This window comes from Thunnus albacares, chromosome 17, assembly GCF_914725855.1.
Source record: "Thunnus albacares chromosome 17, fThuAlb1.1, whole genome shotgun sequence".
NCBI classification, from domain to species: Eukaryota; Metazoa; Chordata; class Actinopteri; order Scombriformes; family Scombridae; genus Thunnus; species Thunnus albacares.
The window spans coordinates 25,690,729-25,713,877 of NC_058122.1; the positions used below are offsets into that span (position 1 = coordinate 25,690,729).

Below are 23,149 nucleotides of genomic sequence, written 5' to 3' on the forward strand. Positions count from 1 at the left end.
AACCATTTTGATTGCTTTGATCGCCATTCTCAAGGCAAGCATTACCAATTCAGCCTGAAATAGTGGTAAGACTCTAGATTGTCAGTATAATTTTTTATGTTTTTCTTTCCATTAAACATACACAACAACATATTCATATTGACAATTCCTTAAAATTATTACTTTATTATTATAAGTATTGAGGTTCAAACTCTACACTCTACAACCAAAAGACTTAAGAACAACTCTGGTACATTGTAAATAACTTTAGCACAAAGTCCAGAGATTGTTATATGTAGCACAACAAGCTAGTGAAGCTCTGTAAACAGAACTGCGTTCCTGCCAGGCAGCAACCTCTGGGGCTGTAAAATGAAGTCAATGAGGAAATGCCAAAAACTGCAGTTCCTTGAATGACCACTTGAGGCTCCAAAAGCGAGTCAATCCCCATAGACCCCCATGTTAAAATGCCCAACTTTACAGCAGAAATAAACATGTTTACAGCCTGGTACAAAATTGGTTTTGGTCTCTGTAGCTAATTTTCCCTTTCATGACAACTGTACGGGGGGTGAATTCTTTTATAACTCACCTGTTTAAGTTTTATTAAGCCGTAAAGTTATGCATGATGAAGGACATGGCTGCTTTGATTGACAGGTCTGCCAGCCGCTAGGTGGCTTGTTTCAGCCATTTGGCCCGCCTCTTTGCCCATTTTTGATTGGCTGGGAGTTAGGCAGCGTCATGCACTGCCAAGATGGCGACGGCCGGAGCGGCTCGCATTGAGCTTCAAAACCGCTCTTCAGAAACCAACGGGTGACGTCACGGTAACTACGTCCATATTTTTATACAGTCTATGGTTCCCACACATGCTCGGTGGCATCTGCCTTACACAGAACTACTCTACAGAGATTGAAAACATGATTGCACTTATTAGTCATTGGAGCCATTTCTAAAGAAACTAACATTCTCACCAAACTCCTCATAAAGAAGAAAGATGTCCCCCAGTGCAGTGGTGTGACTCATTGATGTGTTTAGTTTTTGGACAACAACAGAGGTCTATGGCACAGAGGAATATGTCAGACTTTGGATACACACACAATACTTGTTAGTAGATCAGTTCATTCTTGGTTTGGCTCTGCACATGAGATTTGTTGACAATAAGAAAAGCATAGAAAATTGCCAGCCAGCCTTATCATTTGAAGAAAGGGAAGAAAAGAAGAGTGAAGTAATGGGCTGGAAAAACTTGCTATAAAAAATAATCTCCAGCTGTTCAGCTCTTGCAGAAACAATTCAGACAAAATGTTTGCTCATTACAGGAGACCTTTTACATTCTCATACAAGACAAACAGCCACACCTTCCCACTTTACCGTGATACATTTCCAATGCAGCGCTATCACTGAAGTGTCACTAAGTATCATTCAGGTGTAGAAGACACGATCAGACATTTACTACAGAATGATTTGGCGTCTTTTATGATATGTAGCCAGCTGCCACGGCGGCTTTTTATTTCTCATGCATAATTCATTTGAAATATATGACCCATAATGTATTCTCTATCCATTAATGAGACAATGCTCATTATTTTCCCTCTGCTTATCACATAGCCTCACAACAAAACAAAATCAATCTGCGTCACTAGCTCCTGTTTAGGTCAGAAAAAAAAGAGGCAAATATTGCTGAGCTCTGTGTCTTCCCTCTGTGTTTAAATTTCACAGGCTTCCTTCTGTTTGGAGCGAGAAACCAAGTGATCAATCTGATTTTTAAACAAAGCCAGCCTGTTTGGTAAGTAAAGTATACAGGGACACTGTTCTTCTCCAAAGGCTGAGATGAGGATTTAGATCAATAGCAGATACCAAGAGTCTGCTGCAGCCAAGACAAATGTTGTATTCTGGACTAGTCTCATGCACCATTAAATAATGGAGCATAAATAGCTGGGCTCATCTTCTGAAAAATAAAAAGAGGAATGTTGTTTTGAAATTACGACCCAGCCATCACATCAAAGTCCTGCTGAAACTGGAGTAAGTTGCATCTCTATTTAGAGGCAAAACACAGCTCATTATGTCAGAGTGGTGGACAGACAAGACCATTTTATTGGTTTTTCAAAGGATTTATTTGGCTTTAGAGTGAGTGAGGCACACACCAAATATGATATGCTAGCAACTCTGCTTACTACATGTAACCGCACACTACTGGCCCCACTGCTTGTTGAGTGTCTGACGTTGCTAAATCTGTTCACAGCAGAACATACAGAATCAATAGACAATCAGGTTATCCAGTTGTTTTCCCTCAGTTTGGTAATTACTACCTTTAATGCCTCACAGGGCTCTGACATGGGAGGTTTTTTAATCCTCCATGTGTCTGTAGCCTAGAAATGAAACAGCAAGATCAGCTGTAATTGTTCAGATCAGTTACTTTCATCTGCAGCTGGATTAGTCAACACAAAGGGTTAACGGGCGTCAGGCAGTAGATACTTTTGGCTTCGGTTTCAATTTATTGTTGCGCATCTGTGTTTACCACCACAAGGTGATCAAGACGTCTTGTGCTTAAATTATATTCCCCACAGGGACTGTGTGTTTTGGTTTACTTTGTGATACAGCGAGATGGTGGGTTACACACATACTTACAGAACTGGAGTTACATCCAGGTAACTTGTAAAGTTATTTCACCATGTCTCATTACTGAATAGGAGACAACTCCTCTAAAATCGCTGTGTTTACACTCAATCATGCATACAGAGCAGCGACGGCAGTGAACAGAAGGTTTGCAGTGTTAATCGGTCAGCTAGATGTGTATTAGTGAGAAAGAGAAGACTACGTCTCCTTTCTTCGACTTCCCTAATGTCTTCACTATCAAAATTTCCATCAGCATCAGAAACTAAATGCTGTGTCATTAATTAATGTTACCAAATCTCAGAGAAGATCTGACAGTTGCTAAAAAGTTCCTAGTATTAAAGTGGAGCCCCCCCCTCCACCCAACTAAACTCTAGATTTCCCAATGGATTCTCTCATTATTAGACATCATCTTTCTGGAACTCCCTATAGCTCGAACCAGCAGCGTGAAGGGAAATACAATTGTCACCTTGTCCAAAGCACTGGAGAAAGTTAAATGAATCTATATACGGTAACCCAGATTGTGAAATAATGCTTATCATTATGAAATCAATGTTGATGGCACAGTGTAGTGGCTATTGAATAATGACACCAATGGCTTTTAGATTGATTCCCTATAAGCCTCACTTTCACTATGCAGTTCTGTCTGCCACCGGGTAAGATCTCCCGGGAAAAGAAGTCTTGATTTATGGCACAAAGCTAACGGTAGAGCCCTCTAGAAATCAGTTAGCTAAGCTACCAGCCCTACAGCCATAGAATACTGGATCAGTATACAGATCTACTTCTTCATATAAAAACCATATGAACAGGACTGCACAGGAAGGCATAAAGCCCTGAAGCACATGCTGGCAGAGATGCTGAGGGGACTGCTGCGCATGGCCAATGAAGAGATGGTAAACATGCACTGCACACTAGAGGAGACGCTTCAGGGACCGCTGCCAGCATCTGGCACAGAGAACACCCTGGACTTTGCGAGAATGCGGATGCCTGCCTTCACATCTAAGGGTCTGCACTGTTTGCCCCTAGACATTCGCAGATTACTGCCAAAGACAGATGAAGTTTGTGTACTTGCGAGTAAAGATAATGCCAGTATATTGTGCTTTACTGAAACCTGGCTAGACTTTTCCATCATTGAAAACTTTTCAATCATTTGTAAGGACAGAAACCTATGAGGAAGAGGAGTACGTATATATGTGAGGTTGAACATAGAATCTAAGCTAAGAGCTGATTTAAATGATGGCAACCTTGAAGCAGTTTGGATTGATATTTTACTTACTAAAAGTATACCGATACTGATTGGTGCTTTATATAGACCTCCTGACCAGAGAAACGCTGTTGAAACCCTGGAGAATGTGTTTGCTATTTGCTATGACTTTTTAAACTGTTAAGTAATTTTACTTGGTGATGTGAATATTGATTTTTTTGTTTTAATGAAAGTGGTCCACTTTATATATGCGCTGTTAAACTTCCTGAAGACATTTAGTCTCACACAATTAATAAATGAGCCTTTTAGAATTGGTGAACGCAGTCAAACTGCTATTGATCTTATTATGGTATCAGAGATAATACTATAATATGGTGTCATTGTGTATGGAATCAGTGATTAAGGAAAGTGAGGAGGACCTCAATTAACTGTCACAGTTCTATTAAAAACTGAACCCTAAGAAGGTATCATAAATTCAAGGATATGCTTAAGAACATGGTGTAACATTATGGATAGTTGTGTTGTAGATATAGCATGGAATCACTTTCAGAGTCATTTTCTTCAGGTTTTAGATAAAATTGCTCCATTAAAAGAGGTAAGGATTAAACGGAGAACTCAACCTTGGATAAATAAATAAATTCTAGATACTATTTATCTGAGAAATAACGTAATGTGCCTGATTTTTATATTAAATACAAAAATCTTAGAAATAAAGTGCAAAGACTGGTAGATGAGGCCACGAAGTCTCACTTTAAGACGAAGCTAGAAAAACATAAAAACGATTCATAAAAGTTGTGGGCTACCCTCAACTCATTTGGGACCAAGAAAAAGCCTAAATATAAACAAGGTAATATAGGTCTGAATATCAATGGGTCTCTCATAGCTTTGATAAAGCTATGGTTGCAGATAGCTTTAACAAGTTTTTTACAACCATAGCAAGTGATTTAGTGCAGAAACTTGGGGAACCTCAGGTCTGACAAGTCCATAGGGATTAGGGAAGAACAGTTTTTACCCAGATAACAAGCCCAACAATCACTTAAATGCTCAGGGGCTTGGATACTAACAAAGCCACCGGCTTGGATGCCATCCCAGCTAAGTTGCTGAGAGATGTTGCAGAGGTTATTGCTCCCTATGTCACAAGCATTATAATACTTTCAATCTCCCAATCAAAAGTCCCTCAGGAATTTAAAAAGGCCAGAGTTGCTGCTCTATGCAAAAAAAGGCCATAAGGTTGAACAAAGTAACTATAGGCCTGTGTCTATATTAAGTGTTTTATGTAAAATCCTGGAAAGAGTCCTTTATGAACGAATTTTTAAATATGTTAACGAGTTTAATATTTTATATGATTTTCAGTCAGGTTTTAGACTGTTTTACTCAACTGAGACTTGCATGATTTATATAACCGACCTCATTAAAAAGGAAATTGACAGTGGCAAGTATTGTGAAATAGCAATGCTCGACCTGCACAGTGGATCACCAGATATCGCTGTATAAACAAAAGGCTAATAGGTTTTAATAGGGAGGCCTTGAAATGAATACAGTCATATATTTTTGGTAGAGTCCAAATGGTAGACGTAGGAGGTACGTTCTTAGAGCCCAAAAATTTTACCTGTGGTGTCCCTCAGGGAAGTATAGTTGGTCCTCTATTGTTTTTATTGTATATAAATGACATGGAGGCAGCTTGTTCATGATATTTGTTTTTCTATGTAGATGATTCAGCTTTGTTGGTGACTGGAGAGTGCTTAGCAACAGTTAGATTATCACTTTGTAAAGAGCTCCAAAAAGTAAGCAGTTGGTAATGTGACAGTAAGTTATCCTTACACTTAGGCAAATCTGAATGTATTGTTTTTGATCAAGGCCTAAATTAAGGAACCTAACCAGTTTTCTGGTGAATGTAATGGAACAAAGATACAGGTATGTCCAATGAGTCTATAGCCCTCTCTGTCATTGGGAAGGTCCATTCAAAACCAAAATATCTGGCAATAATATCCAAGTTCTTTGATATTATAATCCATTTTAAAGAGTTGAATTACCTCTCTGTTGAAGGTAGAGTTCAACAGTTAAAACTTATTATGGTCTATAAGATTTTACAAGGTTTACGTCCAAATTAATTCATCATTTTAAGTTTGTTCGAATACAAGGATTAGTGTGTTTAAACTGAAACAACCCAACCTAAAAAGCAAAGCAGGTAGAAGTTAAATCTGCCCATTCTCTGAATAGTTTTAAAAAAACAACTGAAAAAATGGATGCCAAGTAAGTTAGCATAGTGAAACATCTTTTTTAGGACTGGTGTCTGGATCTGGTGGCTCTGTTATGCTGTCGGGGGCATTTTGCTGGCATGGTTTGGGTCCACTTCTCACCTTAGAAGGAAAGGTCACTGCAAATCAATACAAAGTTGTTCTGACTAATCACCTTTATCCTATGATCAGACATTTCTATCCTGGTGGGAGTGGTCTCTTCAAGGATGACAATGCCCCAATTCACAGTCCACGAGGGCTCACTGAATGGTTTGATGAATGTAAAGATGATGTGAATGATATGCTATGGCCTTCACAGTCACTAGATCTCAACCCAATTGAACACCTTTGGGAGATTTAGGACCGACGTGTTAGACAGCGCTCTTCACCGCATCATCAAAACACCAAATGAGGGAATATCTTTTGGAAGAACGGTGTTTATTCCTCCAGAAGAGTCCAGAGACTGAAGAATCAATGCCAAGGCGTATTGAAGCTGTTCTGGCAAACACCTGACTAAGACATTTTATGTTAGTTTTTCCTTTGATTTGTCACCCATCTGTACATGTCACTCCTTTTTCTTGCCTGCCTTCTAACCTAGACTTCAGGACTGCAATGGAAATAAGTCATGTGACTTCATTGCGATGAATCTTGATTAATTTCAGTTCTGTATGCACATTCTGTGTATTGTATTTTAATTTATTGAATAAAGTCAATCAGTCAATCAATCAACAAATATGAATCATATGATCTACTTGTTCATATGAAAATCAACAGACAGAAAATATGTTATCACTGTCCCCATTACACACTTTCCTTCATTTTGTAAAAACATAAACATGCTACCAACTCAGTTTGCTTTTCTCAACACATAATAAAGTTTCTATCTGCTTTTTGAGTCTCCATTATAGACTAAATGAATGAACAAACTGACATCTTTCTCCTAATACTTTCTTCTAACGTTACTACCCCCTCCACCCCGACACCAACCCCTGCTGTCGTTAGCTGTTTGTGCGAAGCAATAACGTTACTCAAACTATGTTATTACTATGCAGCTTTTGTCTGTTATCAAATTCAACATAAAATTGTGACAATTTCAGTTTACCTCTTCAATGAACATGCTGCTTTCTTCTCTCTTATTTCCAAAGTGGTGTTGATCATTTCTTCATTGAGCTTGGCTCTGAGGAAGACGGAAAGTGAACAAAAGTTGAAAAGTTGTCTGTTTCCATTTTAAGATATCCTCTGTATTGTTTTTGAGGTAGTTTATGTCACTAATTTATTTATTGTTTTTATTTTTGTTCCTTTTGGGTTGTTTGAGACTGGAGGAGCAAAGAAGAGCCTTTTTCAGCATTACAGATGTACGTAAAGGCTGATGTTTTGCTGTTCGATTTGATCTAACTCCCAGTATTGAAAAATAACAACTTGATCACAAAAAGAGAAATTGTAGAAGAAAATACAAGCTGACCAATCATATTTCTTGTGGTCTCCATGTGGTATCTCCATCACTGCTACAGCGCTGATGTGTGGTTAAACTTTTGAGGAATTGCCCTTCAACTACAGCATAATGTAGCCAACGCTGTAACCTCTGAGCCTTTATGCACGTAGCCGTCATAGGCTTTACGATGTTACGGCGATGTTACAATAAACCATGAATGTAATTAATAATTACTTACTTTGTACAAGCTACCTTATAAATCAGTGACAGATGATGTTAGTGACTCTCCGTTCGTTTAGGGTAAGTGGACCTGACACTAAAACTCTGCAGTTGTGGAATCACAGAGTGTACTTCGAGTAACATATGTTTCTCCGCTCTCGGGGTATCTCTTATAATTTTAACCCCTGTGTAAATTCTGTCTCTGTGGGCTGTGACATCTGCCATGCCCCCGGGCCTCGTCAGAAAGGGTAGGGGGGAGTTGTTTTGGAGTGATGGCTGATACGGTAGGTTGATCATTTCCCTAACAGCATGTCCTCCACAAAGTCAAGTCACAATCCAGTTTCCAATTTCCCTCCTCGTAAAACAAGTATATGTGCGAGGCCAGCCCGGGCGAGGTGAGCACCGTGATGCAAATGTGGAGTGATGGGGAGGGCATGAGAATGTTAATTGAAAGTCAGACCGTGTTCCTCGCCTTTGATTTCAGACTGGAAGGAACCATCTTATTTCTACTCAACTCCACCGAGTTGAGTAGAAATAACTCAGCCTAACCCTCGTCTTCATCAGGGTGCACACTCGTTCAGGAGGAAAAACCAACTTCCTCCCTCTGCCTCTTTATGGCTGCAGGAAATAACAGGATTTGATAACAGGATGTGCTCGTTAAAGCTCAGTCTTGGGATAGGACTGCTTTTGTTGGTGTTGGTCTAAATAATAATAACTTTATTTGTGTAGCACATTTCATACAAAGATTGAAGCTCATATTGCTTTGCATACAAATGACAAAGTCAGAACACCAAGACAGAGTCAAATAAAAGATCAATAAAAACAGAGAAGGAAAAAAGAATAAATCAATAAAAGTTCATTACAAACAGAAGCTGGGTTACAGCGAGGGAGGGGACTGATAAAATGCCAGGTTGTACAAATGTGTTTTTAGCTACTGATATGTCTTCAAAAAATCCATAGTTTTGTGGCATAATTTTTAAAAGTCTTGACTCAGTCTCTGGATCACATAGAGCAAAAAACACCAGATATGACTGCAGAAAATCTAAACGAAAGTTGCAGAGTACTGGGATTCTTCATCAGGAGTGAGCAGCACTGGAGGTGTCACTGTAGCTTGTCACAGGTGGTCTCTGACCGATCGATCTCTCTCTGCCTCCAATTTGATTTTCACTAATTTCTAGTTCCTTTGATGAGGTTGTTTTATGGTGAAACGATGCATTTTCATCATGCTGCCAACCCACCAAAGCAATAACAGTTCTGCATTATTTTACTAAATACATCTCGTGTGATTTGAGTAACGTGAACTGAAGCAGGTGACTCCAGTGCAGAGTAACAAGGAGCAATATTGGACTGGATCAAGAGAGACAGCAGCCGAATTAAGCAAATAATACAGAAGTTTACATATCAAACATCTGGTAATTTCTTGGAGAGGCCATAGCCCCATCTAGCCTCACCCTAACCTGCCATGCTGCCAGCCTTATATTTCGTCTTTCACAATACAGACACAAATGTCTGGAAAATTCTTGTTGATCTCAGTTAGGTTGAAACGTACTGCACTTGAAGATTTTTGCACTGAAAAAAAGGCTTTTAGGATCAATTATAGACCAGAATGACTTGATAGAACTGTAGTATTTTGCAGAGAACAAAGAATACTCCCTGTTTCTTCCCAAAATCCCACATCTGACAGTTGCAACCATCATAAAAGAATCAATTGTTTCTGTCCACCAGCATCCCTTCTTCCCACAATCTGCAGCCTCAGCGGAGCCTCGAGCGAAGCTACACACTCCTCTGTGGTTATTTCTTGGATTCAGCATCTGATGGGCTGTGGGACTGTAATGACTGTCCCCAGGTGTTTCATGTAGATCTGTCTCTAATAGTGATCCACTGACGGTGCATGTGCAGGGTTTCCACCAGTGTATGGCTAAGCTGACTCCCTGCCGGCCCTTATCATTGGGGAATTTTTTATTTTTAAGATGTTTTTTAAACAAAAAAGTATTAAACAAGTAGTGTAGCTCCTTCAAGGTGGACCAGCTATTCTCATTTTAATGACAAGCCGCTCGTACGACTTTTGCGCAGCACATAAGCCTCAAAAGCCTCCAATGCCCGGCCTCAAAACTCGTACAGTCTGACGCCAACCGTGACAAAGATTTTATTAGAAAATCCCTGTTATCACACAGCGGGCCTTAAGACATACAAATAACCCTAATGTTGTGTTGACATCAAACGCAAAGTGACTTTCGCCTTGCATTACTCGTGCAATCATTTGTGTTTATTCACCCCAAACAGCCAGAGTACATTACTGTACATTAGCTGTAATCTAGTGAGCAACAGCAGGCACCGACCGTGTCTGTTGGAGTGTATCTGTGTGTTTGTGTTTCAGTTCAGCCTCTGACTGAACTCAGCACTCACCAGAGACTCCGGTTATTTCTGTTATTTTCTCCTGTCTTTCCCCTCTCCTCTCTGTACGTTCATGAAGTACATTCAAGTACATTTCCACCTCCAGTCAGCAGTCAACATGGACGGAGACAAATTTTTCACTCAATTCAATACTTCAACTTGCACGAATACGCAAATGGCGCAAATTTGACGTATTGACATTGCGAATTTTGTGTATTTGTGTCATTTGTGTTGCATAATTATCATATTTGCATGTGTAATTCGCGTTTGGTATGAACACACCATAATGCTATCTAAAGTTTTGACAGTAAGGTCAGTGGATTAGCCACAAAAAGAGGGACACATCTGCAATTGATTTTTTTAAAAATGTAATCTTTCATTCACACCAATTAAATTTGGAGTTAACTGACCCTTTAAAAATCCACTGCAGATAATTGGGAGACTGTTAGTGGAGTTACCGTAATATCTGTTATCACTGAACTCTGATGCTTGAATCGATTTTTCATTATTTTTGGATGTGTTAGATAAAACATGTCTTCAGTAACGTGCAACTCAACAAGAACCAACAAAGTGGAAAGAATACAGTGCACATACACACATTTCCTTCTCCCCAAAAAAATGAGGATGTGTGTGCAACAGGTTAAATCACCTGAGCCTCAGTGACGGTGAGAAATTAGGTGAAGGACAAACCGTGGATTGTGATTCATTGCTTGCCCTCGCTTCATCCCTGCTTTGAGCCGGCAGAAGAAGTTAAACCTGAAAAAAAAAAAAAAAAAAAAATGCACCACTAGCTTTCAGGAGCTTGTTCTTACAGCCTCGGCGTCCTACTTAGAATTCGCTGTCAGTACCGCTGGCATCAGGGCTCCGTGTGCAGTCAGCTGCTGCCGATCCGGTGCCGGCCCGTCAAACACACACTGTGCTAGTCATTAGTGGAACAACGGCCGAGACTGATGATTAAGCCAAGTTTGGATTTTCAAAAGAATTTCTGCAAGTAAGAGAGCAGCAGTTTTTTTAGCTTTATGATTAGACAAGGAGCAGGCTCTGTTTGAGTGTGTACACTTCCAAAGGTAATTAAACTGCTTCACTGATTAATGTCAAACACAGGCAAGGGATTTGTGACTCTGAGATGTTTTTTTTTTTTTTTTTTTTAAAAAGCCACAAACTTGTTTATCTCTGACAAGCTATGATGAGGGGAGAATATACAGAGAATATAGTGATTATTGTGATGAATGTAATGAGCATGTGGGTCAGAAAGGTTGAGGAGTTGTGTGTTAGGAGAGGCTTTAAATGACTCAGCCTCATACTGTATCACGCTGGCACTAACATAACTTGTTAATCTGAGATTGAAAGATATAAAGTTAATTTACATGTAATGAAGTAATAATAAGAATAGTGAACCACAGTGATAGTGAAAGACATATTCAGGTGTGAACTCATCAATACCACAATGTAAAAAAATATTCCACTGCCAACTTAAAGCTGCACTGATCAATATTTTTTTATATTAACAATGGATCAAATGACTACTGGTATGTGAAAGGAGTTGCTCCTGACAAACCTACAGAGAATTATCACTCACCTCTGCAGCTCAGCTCTACTCACTTCTCAACTTTACTCTTTGGTTCAATATCCACGCAATCATTAACCATCTTTTCCTTTTTCTTTTTCTTGTTCAGGGAAAAAGCTGTGAAAAATCCATTGTATTGTACCCTGCTGTGCAGATAGAAACAGTTAGCAGCTAGCCGGTGAACATAGTGGAGCATTTAGCTACTAAAGAGGCAGATTATTTTCCTCAGGATTTGGTGAAGACCACAACAAAGCTGGAGGGCTCCGTGGAAGAGGACCTGCTCCCTATGTAGTAGGGATGTGCAGAGGGCCCAGTATTTGTATCTGTATTTGTTGAGGCAGCAAAATTATTTGTATTTGTACTCGAATAAAAGTGGAAAGAGGCTTAAAAATCCTGTTTTTGTTTTAATTTTAGAAAATTAAAGATGAAAATTAAAGTGATGTCCAAATTAAGAAATATGCGTCATGTAGCGGGTGGATGTGACCCCCCTCGTTGAGACCTGCTGATAGACGTAACAGCGGAGCAGAGGAGAGACACTGAGATAGTGACTATAACTGACTTGCATGCTGGTATTTGACTTTTTTTTTCTTCCCAAAAACAAATAATTTTAAAAATATTTGTATGAAACAAATATTCATAAAAAACCCACTGTTTGTGCTTTGTCGAATAACGTATTTGTATTCGAGCACACCCCTACTATGTAGATATAAAGGGTTCATTCTAAGCTAATGAAAACACAACTATTCTTATTTTCAGGTGATTATACACTAATTAAAATGTATTTTTTATGGAAATTAATATTATATTTCATTTCTGCCAAGTCTGATCCAATAGATGCCACTAAATTCTACACACTGCACCTTCAAGGTGGACACAAACACTCCAAATAAAATATTAATGTTGCTCTGTTTCTGCTGGAGGCAGCCTCAAGTGGCAACTAATTTGCTAACATGTTAGTCATAACAACTTTATGAGGTGATAATATATCAATGTTGTGTTTACAGCTCCTTGCGCTGCCCCTCAAGCAGGTTTACTCTATGCGAAAATATTAGTACCACAATGTAAAAGTATTATATTAAAAGTCCTTCATTCAATTTTTTTACTGAAGAAAAAGTAGGTATTACAAGCAAAAAACCCCCCTGACCCCTGCCAGTGTTGTTTCATTATGTATTATATTATTGGATTCTTTTGCTGATGCATTTTAATGTTATAGCTGATCGAGGTGAAATACATTTTAACTACTTGGGCAGTTTAATTTGCTCTTCTACAATGCTACAAACATTATATACCCATAGGTTTTTAAAATCTGCAAATTAACTCTAGTTGTCAAACAAATGCAGTGGATTAAAAAGTTGCAGCATTTCACCCTGAAATGTTGTATTAGTAGTACAGTAGAAGTAGTAAGTAGCAAAATACTGATATACTCAACTTACTTTATGTACCTATTTGAGATGTGCAGAGGGCCCAGTATTTGTATTTGTATCTGTATTTGTTGAGGCAGCAAAATTATTTGTATTTGTATTCGAATAAAAGTGGAAAGACGTTTAAAAATCCTGTTTTTTGTTTTTATTACGCTTTTAATTTTAGAAAATTAAAGTGTTACAATAAGTGTTCATGAAGTGTTCCCTTGGGAGGAAATATTTGTAAAAAAAACCCACTATTTGTGCTTTGCCGAATAACATATTTGTATTCGGGCACACCCCTAGTACCTATACTGTCATTCTGTTTCTCAACATTGTGATTGTACTATTTTTGTTTTGTCTATTCTGTATATAAAGACACTTGTTGGAAATCAGTCAGTTTTGGGGGAGTATTTCCTTATCTGTACTGAGTGTCTAAGAATGGAGGGTTTCAGATTGTAAAAGCCTTTGAGACAAGTTTATGATTTTATGGTATATAAATAAAAGTGACTTGACTCACACATTTGAGCAAATATACTTAGTTTAGTTACTACCTACCACTGTGTTTCAATATGTTATTCTGAGCTTAATTAGCCAGTGAAATGAAAGACTTGTCCACCGGCAATGACCTCAACAAGTCCTAATCTAAACAGCCACTCACCTCTACACGGTCTCCGGAGGATTTGTCATAAATCTCCGATGTAATAATCACATGACATTTACATTTACTGAGCTTCTTTCACCAGCATGAGTAACACCACACACACACACACACACACACACACACACACACACACACACACACATTGAGACACATAATTAATTACGGTAACAGCATCCTGCAGAAAGGAATGACTTTTAAGGTTGACTGTTTCGGTTACATTGCCACGCTGTGCCTCTGACTTTTCACATTCTCAGACCTTTCTGTTGAGAGCCCCCCCCCCCTTCACAAAGTGTCAAAAGATTTCCCAGCCGAGGCACATTAAAATGAACAAAGTGCTCACCAACTCCCATTAGCTGAAGAATTTCTTTGAATCCATGACCCTCTGGGAGGCCTGTCTGAAGAAGAAATAGCTCTCCTAATTAAGTGAAGGGATTGTACGCCGAGTCAAGAGTAGTGAAACAAGTGGACATAAACTTTGACTAAAAAATAAAAGATTTTGCTGGGGAAGCAATCTTTTCTTTTTTTTTGTGAAACCCAGGGGTAAAGCAGCAAAGTCGTGCAATGTCTTATCGTCTGCTGGCCCTGTCACAAAATGCACAGTGCTGGTGTACATCTGACAGCCGCAGAGGATCATGGGGGAATGCTGAGGCGGCCACTGCGGTGCCTGCAGCTTATTAACTCCAATTGAGGACTCATTAACATTCCTGCCGGATCATCACATGCACAGTTGTTGATGAAAATCAGTACTGACAAGTCTATAATTATGGGACACTTCTGAATTGGTCTGGATGACCGACTCCTTTCAGGATGAGGGCACGAAGAGAAAACCACCAACTCGGATAGATGAGGACAAAAATGACATTTGCAGACTTGGGCCAGTTTCCATTGATTGCTTTGTCAACATGTAATCTCAGCGTGGCATCGCAAGGTGAAGGTCGTCCAAGCGGGAATGCCCAGGGGGGAATCTGAATACTGCAGATAATGTAAGTGAAACGTAATGATGGCGACGGACTTAGGGAACCTATCATGCTTACCCCCTACTCCCTCCCCCCCCTCCCTCCCTCTTTGTAGTCCTGCTCCAGTGCCCTTGTCGTCGTCTCTTTTCCCTCAGTGCTTGAGCATGTCCCACTTTCACAATGGGCAAGATTTACCACTTTGCAGACGAGGAGAACACACTTTCACCAAGATGAAGGCTATTTATTTTCCCCCTTCAGCGTGTGGCAGATTGAGAGCTTGATATACAGGTTATCACTGGTGTATCTAGGTTTCCTCCGCTGAGGATCACACTCACAGCCACATACTGTACTGTAGCCCAGTTCTATCTAGGGGTTGCACTGCCTGGTGCCTACATTCTGGTGATCGTCATGAGTGTGTGTGTGTTGTGCGCTTGCAGATGTGGAGCTAGAAAAGAGGAACATGGCATATAATAAAATATTCAGTCACAGTGATTAGAGGTGGTGTCAGGAGCATTCTGAGCGCTTGCCATCCGTGTTAAGTAGAAAGGAGATATTGTTCATTTGGAGCTCCATGATGAACAGATGTCCACGCGCAGCTTCCCTGGCATGGGCTGCTGGAGTCGACAGATGCCCTGGACCTTGTTCCACCTTGGACATCGTGACCAACAACACCTGTGTGAATCTCACTGCTAATTGAACATCTACAGCCCACTAATTGCCGCTACAGCTGCTGTTAACCACCTCCTCATGTCTCCTGATGTCTAACAAGCTGATCCAACTGTGGAGCACCTCCAGGAGAAGATGTTGTTCATGTTTAAGCAATTTAATGGCAAAACTCTATAATTCAATTTACAGAGTGTGCCATTTATCTGTCAAAGTAGGGGTTCCCAACCTGGGGATTGGAAGATTAATCTGAGAAATCTTGAGATGATTGGAAAAACATTTATACTTCATTTTTTCCACTTTGGCAAGTTTTGCCCCTTAAGACTATAAAAATTCTTGAAAAGCAATCTGAGAGGGAGATACCAATTTGGTTGAAATAGCAGACAGACTGCAGCAGTTGCTTATTTCCACATCCAGCAGTTACAGAATAACATTATCATTCATTTGGAGTTGTGTTTCTGCCCACCTGGTGAATCTAAGAACAATATTCACTCTCTTTTAACTCTGTTTTTGCTCTCTACCAACTCCTGAGGGAAATATCTGTCTCTTTAGCTGCTAAATGCTCCACTATGTTCACCAGCTAGTCTACAGCTAACTGTGTCTGTTCACTGAGAGTGAACCATAACAGTAAAGTTGCAGCCAGACAGCTAAACAATGAGCTGATATAAAGCTCCATAAAGACGAGGGGAGCTGCAGAGTCACTGATAATTCTCTGCAGGTTCGTCACTACGAGCCACAACCAACACATTACAAACTGTCATTATAGACATTTTAAGATTAGGGAACGATCATGATTAGAGTAACAAGAAACCATCATTGACTGTTGGTATGGCATGAGGTGCAATGCACTCCAACTTCTTCCTATAAGGTTTTGCAGCGTCAAAATCATGCTCAACTGTCATTGGACCTTTCTCAATACCAACTACGCCAAGTTCGGACTTGCGTACTTGGTAGTTCAGACGTGGCAAGTTCAACTTGGGAGTACAAACTTCCCGAGGATGAGAAGATATTGCTTAATAAAATAAAACAAAATTTAATATAGACTGATCTGTTCATTTAATACATCTATATTTATGGAAATGTGGTGATATCTACATATAGAGCCTCAGAGGCAGCGCTGTTGTTCTGTCCAGTAAAAACATGACGCTTCACTTTACATTCAGACAAATTAATGTGGCAGCTACAGTTCTGAATTGGAAACGAGTGGTTCCCAAACTTCTCATTTTTGGAACATCACGTTACTTGCAATTAACTTCTTCATCCTCTCTCAGCACCTCTGAGTAAACTATGTCCTTTAGTTTTACTGTATTTGTAGTCTGTCTCCTTTCCAGGTCTTTCATGCTATAGAGCAGGCTACTGTGGTCCAGGTGCTGGTCCAATGCATGGCAGCACCTGGTCAAAGGATAGAGGAAGTCATATGTTGTAGAGATTGTAAACCTCCTTGAGACAAATTCATGATTCATTATTTGGGGTTATATAAATAAAAATTACTTGACTTTAATTTATTGAAATTGATCCTGGATCTACCTTCATTGGTTCTGACTATTATGACAACCTTTTCATCTGATCTGGTTGTATAAATATAATACATGTGTTTTTACGATTTATGACAATGACCAGTATTGGCAACACCTGTACTTGCTGCTCAAAACCTCACATGTCACTGCTGAGATTTTTTCCAACAATAATATCAGGAGTAGAACATATAAAGTTTGGAGAGTTTCTGCATTTATTATAATTTGCCGCAGTCCAGCAGCCGCACTTGATTAGTTAGGATGAGTGTGCTGCTTCTTATTTTTGTGAACTCCCTGATAAGCAGTGGGAATTTTTGCCTTATTAAAAAAAAAAATGGAGTAAATTTCAGACATGCACATTCTCTTTCCATTTGAATCTGCTAACGTATGAGCTTCCCAGTTGTCACTATGTATTTGAGGGACTAAATAAGCTGCCATTCAATTAGTGATTTTCTGTCACATTCAATGAGAAATATGGTGGGACACTGGCACTTGCTGTGATATATGATATTTCTGTAGATGATGGCAGTGAGCAGAGCCTTTATGGAGAAACCAGCTCAGTTTGACAGAAGGGGTACCTTTGCGGGGGATGGGAGGGGGGGTGAGGGGGTCTTTTACTTCTGGCAGACCAGCACAGAGGCGGCAGGGCAGAAATATGAATGTCATCGTCGGTGGTTGTGCAGCATATCACATTAATAAACCACCTCAATGCATCATTCTCCGGCCCCCTGGCCTGGACCGCTGCCCAGAACAAAGAGATTGAAAGTCATTTGAATCAGGGGTGCAGAGCAGAACTTACATGAAATGAAAGCTACCGACTGCACTGAATACCAATCAGGCAAAGAAAGGCCGTCAGAGTGATTGGTTAAGAGAGATGGGAGACACTGGGAGGCAACTTATTCACGTTTGGGGGAAAAAATACAACCGCTCCAAAGTCTATCCTCCTCCTGGACGCTCGTTACTTTCTGCACATGCTGTCATGCCGCAAAGTTAGTTTACTGATCTTTTTCAGGGGTTTTAGCCACAAAGTGGAATAAAAATCTGAGAGATTTATGAGATTATTAACTAATCTAGTTAAAAAAGTTTTACATTGATTAGATGCTTTTGTTCTTTTAAAGAACAGCTTCTTCTCATAACTTAACTGCTGCACTTATTGAGCACTTTACCGCTTATTATACTGTTAATAATGGGCATGTGTAATTGATGCCCACTTGGCTTTCTCCCCTCACACTTATTCATATTTATATATTTATTGACTACTCATTATAACGTGATTTCTCCTGATTTTATTGTTTTATTATTGCTATTTTCTGAGTGTCTGATTTCCTTCATGTACCAACATTTTTTGGAATGACAATAAACATCCATCCTTGAATCTTTGTCCAAACTGGTTTGTTTTTTCTCCCCTCTTCCCCGTCTTGTAGGCAACGTGCGTCAACACTAATCAGTATCATCAGCACCACCTGCATTGGTCTCATTGAATACATAGAAATACTCGAGGTGTAATATGGTTTGTTCACACTGAGGAAGGAATCTATGCTGAAACGTCTGTCTTTGTGCTCAGCCGTGTAATTTAATAGAAAGAGAAATTTCTGAGACATCTTTCGGAGGGGCGGAAGCTTCTTTTTTTCGACTCCTGATTGTCAATGACTTCCACAACAACAGCAGAGAATATGAAGTGTAGTTGATGTTGTGTTTGTTCCACGAGCACACTGAAGAGTAAGTAACTAAATTCTGGAGATTGCTAATTGCTCTCTGAGGTCCAAGAGATAATAAGTGCTACAAAACAGACCAACTCAACGGCTGTAATAGGCTCTTTGACATGTTTTAGAAACAAACACCAATTACTTACAATAGAAATACCGTATGTAGGTGCTGATGAATGTCTTTGTTGTTGTTATTCAACAAATCGCTTGATTATTTTTTTTCCTATGATTTATTCATTGTGCATTTTCCTCACTGCAGTTTTTCTACATTTTTTTTTACACCTTAAGTCTTTAAGTTCTTCTTGACAGCAGCCACATATTTCATTTAGCAGCAGTCTCTAAGGAGCAATTTACAAAGAAGAAGAAACAGGTGTTTGTTTACACATGCTGAGACTAAAACAGTGGCTGTTTTTCACAGTAAATCACAGTGTGAGGAAACACTGATGACCTAATTCAAATAAGAAAGAGCTAAATGAATCTAATGTCATTTCAAAAGCTGAATTGCTTCGAGTTTAGTTGCTTTGCGATAAATTCCCAGCCCTGATGAAATAACATGAACCCTATTTAAAAAAAAAAAAAAACAAACAAACTCTAATAATCAAACTAAATGAGCTTTTTGGAATAGCTGTTCGTCACAGAGTTAATTAGCAAACATTACATCTGCTTACATTCACTTTGTACAGAGTAGTTGGTGAACTATTTATTATCACGTGACTCAATCCGGCGAAATTAAACCTACAGACTCTAAAAAGATCTCGTCTCAACAGGATCAATCACAGATAAATGTGCACAAAACAGTTTTTTTTTTTTTTTTTTAGAATTTTTACAGACTAGAACTTGAAAATGTTCTTTAAACTTGTCTGTGTTTTTTTTGAAAATCTCTGTTGCGGTCTCATATCTCAAAACGGAGCCACAAAAACATGTTCCAGTGCAGTTAAAATAGTCTGTTGGCATCAGAGATGTTCGGGTTTCGCCGCCCTTCAACTGATTGCGTCTCTGTCTCAACCTGCCCGCCCGCCTGCCCGCCCTGCATCCTTAAATTATAAGAGGGTTTTGTTTATTTATTTATTTATGTATTTATTTATCCACCCCCTTTCCTTCCATACTGTTGCTTTGTTTCCCAAAACTGACAAACGTATTACAGCTAATTGAATACGACCCGCTGACAGCTGTCTGAAATAATGAAGCCTCTTTTTCTCACATTTTCTCCCTCAGGATGGCCTCTCTCTCCTGCACTTTGGTCCACATCAAAGGGCCTTATCAGTGTGGAATCTGGGGCTGAAGGAATTATTGATCACACTGAGAGCCCAGGCCCCCTCTTATATTTACTGCTTCTGCAGCCAAGGAAGAGATGGTATTATGGAGCCAAAAGCCATGCTTTCAGAGTCAGGAGACAATGGGTGTATAGTACACAGGCTGCTTTTGGGTTGTTCTTTTGTTATTTTAGATAATTCCATCGAAACATCAGGGTGCATGAAAGGGACTGATACGGAAAAAAATCATCTAAAAGTAGCGGAATCTGGTTAAATATATTTTATTAGCTTCAAATTGCAGCCTGTAAATTATATAAAATCATGTAATTATTTGCAAGATTTGAAAAATGAGGAACATGTTTGTAATCTTACAGCCAAAATGTCCGAGTTGACTTTATCTGTAAGGTGATATATGTGCAGCAGCAGGGACGTATTATAATCCTGTTGACAAGACAATTTTAGTTTAGAATACATACAATAGTCGTCGTCATCATCATCTTTACTCATAGAGCACATGTCATGTAATGTAAGATAAAAGAAAGGAAACTTAAAAAGAAACAAAAACTGAAAAAGACAAATAAAAAAATAGTTAAATGAAGTCAGTATGTGAGGATGTTACGATGAGAAGTAGATTAAATCACATACAACTATAAAAATGTCAAGCATAACATGATTCTTGCCTGATAATACCAACAAACCAGCAGACTAACCACCAATATCATCATCATTACAATTACTATTACAACTCATTATAAAAAAAAAAGTGTAACTACAATAAAAAATGTACAGTTTCTGTTTCCTGTCTCATAAATATTGTGGTGTGGTGCTTCTTTTTCAATGCAAGTGAAACTTATTCCAATTCCTGGCACCACAGAACCTAAAAGAACAGATATTATACGGTGTAATAGATTTTGGCGAGCATCAATTCTAGTCTGGTGGACATAAGTTCCTCCGACCCTTCAGAGAAGCTGTTTTTTAGTCCAGTCTGGACTCTGGTTTGTTTTCCTGCTTGGTACAATTAGTTTCGACAGGTCTGAACTCGGGTGTGTCCCAAAACAACACCGTTCTTGTTCTTACATGTGTTTATGTTCTTATTGCAGACACAATTAACCAATGAGTGGAGAGAACGTTCTCATGTGGCTTTTAGTGATGCAATCGACCAGAGCGAACAAACTATAGGTTTGAAAATGCCCTTAGATCCTCAGGTACTGTTCTGCTATAAATATTATGAACCACACTGAGTTGTTAGAATTGCTGTCTGTCAATGTGTGCTCTTTTCGAAGCCAACTCTACGACGTGTTCTGACAGATCTGTAGTTTATAAGTTTTTAAGTGTTTTTCCCAAACTTACAGAAGAGTCCAGCCTGTGCACAAGGTCCTCAGAGGATAATTTGTGGCTTTTGGTCTAGTGTCAAGTTAAAATTTCCCCTTCATCAATGTTTTCTTTTCACCAAACGGTCAAATTTCCCTTGAATTTGCAGTGAATATTAAAAGGTCCCTAGTGATTGTGTTTTGTTGACTTTCTGACCTTTTCTTTCAGGCCACCATCTGGATCAGATTCTAACTTTTATACACAACAAGTATCAAAATCTAAAGTGCAGATTGTCATGAAATTCACTGAGCACATTCATGCTCCCCAGAGGATGAACCATCCAACCATCAATTCCCCCCCTTTCACCTCCTCCACTTAGACCCCGACTAATGAATTTCTTTCTGTATGAGCAGCTCTTTGAGGCAGGAAAACTCTGGGGATACATGGCTACCTTTTTAAATGTGGATTTAATTTACGGACTGTATGAATGGGAAAATTCAATTAATAGATGAACTGTGCAAAGAGAATATTATTTCATGGTAGTTTTATGTCGCTGTGATCTGGGAGAAACTTCTCATGCACCGGAGTTCAAAACAGAGTCAAACAATTTCTTATTCATTTTGGCCAAACCTCGGCCTGATGGTATTCTGTTCAGCCGACAATCAGCTTCAACACCGGGGGTCAGTGATCTGTCCGTTCGCTCCTGTTCAGCAGTACATTTTAATGAGGTTCACTGATGCTTCCATGTGTGCTGGATTAATGTGGCCCAGTATCATTTGTTTATAAGTGGAGATTGGCAGAAGAGGCCCTTGACATCTTACAAAGTAATGAAAATGTAAATCTGCTGATGATTAGCCATACCGCAGGCTGACAAGGTATTATAATGGCCTTCGGATCGTAATGAGGTTATGTTAATAGGCTTCAGTATAGCAACTACAGCAGTGATATACCTTTCTGTTGCTACATGATCCTATTACTCTCGTAATATCATACTGTTTTTATAATTCTGTCTACATCTGCATCACAAACAGGACATATCAGTGATTTTCTGTCATTTATATACTGTTGTAACGGTTGGATGTCTGAGTTAAACATGGTCAAAGTTCCAAAACGTGGAGAACGTATGTAAAATGTCCTGCTGATATTGTTTGTTTACGAATAATCTCTGGAGTTGGAGGAAGCTTCCGAAGCCGGCCAATCAGAACAGAGTGGGCTCATCAGGAGGCGGGTCTTAAAGAGACAGGAGCTAAAACGGCCTGTTATAGACAGAGGCTGAACTGAAGGGGCTGCATAAAGGGACAGATATACGATAAATAAGAAGTTTTTTACTGTAAATCATGCAAATTCCAAAGATATTCCAGCAGAACCCCAGAATATAAATAAAGACCTGTGCATAATATGACCCCCTTTAAGAATTCTTGCCTGACAAAAGTATATTTGGAAGAGTTATTTAATTTATTTTTATCTCTGATTAATGATGTATTGGTTGACAGTTATGACTATTCTGTAATAATGTGAATCATCTAGATTGTCCTTTCAAGAAAAACAACACAATCAGTCGTGTCAGCTAATGCCCCAAAACGACATATGTTTACGCTCATGTCATAGCGCCCTCTAGCAGCTGTAGGAATTATGGGTAAAGGAAGCAATCAGGTGACGTTATAATAGAGCAACAAAGTCAACCTAAACATGGGTTTTGCTGTGTTGTACGTATTTTGTTGTCTATTTTGGAGGACTTGTTGCAATTATAGTTCTTTAATATTCTTTCATTCTGAGAATCATCAATCATTGTGAATTGTGAGTTTACTTAAAGTGGACGTATCATTCACATTTCCAGGCGTATATATTTATTTTCTGGGGCTTTACTGGAATATATATTAATATTAGTCTAATTAATATGAATTATTAATATACTGATTATCGTACACCTGGCAACAATGACCTATAACCAGAGAGAGAAAGATCAGGCTAAAGAGGAATCAGCGGAAAATTTACCTTAATAAAGAAGAAAATATTAAAAAAAATCTACATTTTGATTTGATTGAG

At 39.1% G+C, this 23,149-nt stretch overlaps 1 long non-coding RNA gene across 1 annotated transcript; it reads right to left on the bottom strand.

Moving 5' to 3' along the window:
• Window positions 1-235: 235 nt before the first annotated feature.
• On the bottom strand, window positions 236-17,809 carry LOC122966171. The gene is made up of 3 exons (XR_006398337.1): window positions 17,796-17,809; window positions 13,672-13,676; window positions 236-310 (listed from the first exon to the last, which is right to left on the bottom strand). It is a non-coding gene; the product is annotated as an uncharacterized LOC122966171 (long non-coding RNA).
• Window positions 17,810-23,149: the final 5,340 nt, after the last annotated feature.